Source organism: Solanum stenotomum, unplaced genomic scaffold (assembly GCF_019186545.1).
Source record: "Solanum stenotomum isolate F172 unplaced genomic scaffold, ASM1918654v1 scaffold17194, whole genome shotgun sequence".
Taxonomy (NCBI): domain Eukaryota; kingdom Viridiplantae; phylum Streptophyta; class Magnoliopsida; order Solanales; family Solanaceae; genus Solanum; species Solanum stenotomum.
In genome coordinates, this window is record NW_026024435.1 from 11025 (window position 1) to 12567 (window position 1543).

Genomic DNA, 1543 nt, shown 5'->3' on the forward strand with positions numbered 1-1543 from the left:
AAAAATATTTATGACAAACAAAAATAGCATCATGAAAAATATATAAAGTCACTGCAATTTGATTGTAGTGTCGACGTTTACCTCTCTACAGAGATAATGAGTCACGTATCTAATAGAATAATTGTATTTCAATTGTCTACACCAGACATTCTATTATAGATTGGTGTAAAAGAGAAAAGAAATAGAATCTTGTGAAGATGATAAGATTAATGATCGACTTATTTATAGTTGTTTTATTTCTTTTGGGATATGTTCTAAGAACTACATATTACATTTTGAATTCAATTCCTTTCAAATTAGTACCATGGATAACTATAGAATTAGTGTGAATTTGATGCAAGTCTAATCTATAATATGTCCAGATATAGAATTGTCCAACACATGCACTGAGAGGGAGAATAAACTAATTGGATTTAAGAATTGAATGTGTGTTAATTGGATATCCAAAAGAATAAAAGAAGGTTTATTTTATTGTCCTAAAGAAAATAAGGCAATTGTTAACACAAGTGTCAGATTTCTAGAAAAGGATCATTAGCAAATCATGATCCTAGAAGTAAACTAGTTTTATAGGAACTGAACAAAGAAATAACAAATGAGTCAGTTGTAAATTCAAATGATCAAGAGCATCTAACCTATATGTCAGAATTGGCGTTCCATTGTTCCATTGCATTAGTGGGAGAAACGTTACTAGACGTAAGAAAACTACTACCTCAAGTTGAGGGAATGATGTTAGCAAATTAAAGAACACTACATGAAGAAGTTGTTAATATTTCAATATCAAAAGGTTTTGAAGAAAATATTAAGACTCAAGAACATGTAAGTGTGATTATAGTAATAGTATTTAGTCGTAGTGGGAGAATCCTAACGAAAATTGATTTATTGTGTATGCTTGAGAGACTTTCATGATAGAATTCCTGAAAAGAAGTATACTCTTGGAGGGTTTTATGATAAGGTCACTCAAGATCTAATGCAAAATCGATTTATTACGACGAAGTACTACACGAAATTGCATGGGAAAATAATGGTAAAAATTCTTTCAATAAGAATTAAAAAAATTGCCTGTGAAAGTTATAAATGCATTGTTATGAGTATAAGTAAGAGATAATTATTGTTAGGGTATACACTATTAATCATGTGTTAGAAATAGTATTCTAACAATTTTCAAGATTAAATATCTAAGTGGGAGATTGCTAGGGTATGTACTATTAACCATGTATTTAGATATAGTACATTATAAAAATTGTAATGGTTAAAACTCCAAGTAGGAGATTGGTGAGATATATACTATTAACCATGTATTTAGATATAGTATTTATTATAGAATAATATTCAGCTTTAGTAAAAGTTTTTAATAGATCATATATTCGTTTATGGTGTCTACTTACTTATATAGTAGATGATTTAGTATATAGAGTTTTAGCTTATATGTAGAGGATTAAATAATCGGTTCTTATAAGTATAAACTTTTTAGTTCACAATCTAAGATGAAAATTGGGCATGCCATCGGTACGATTGTGGCATAAGATTATATATAATTTATCTT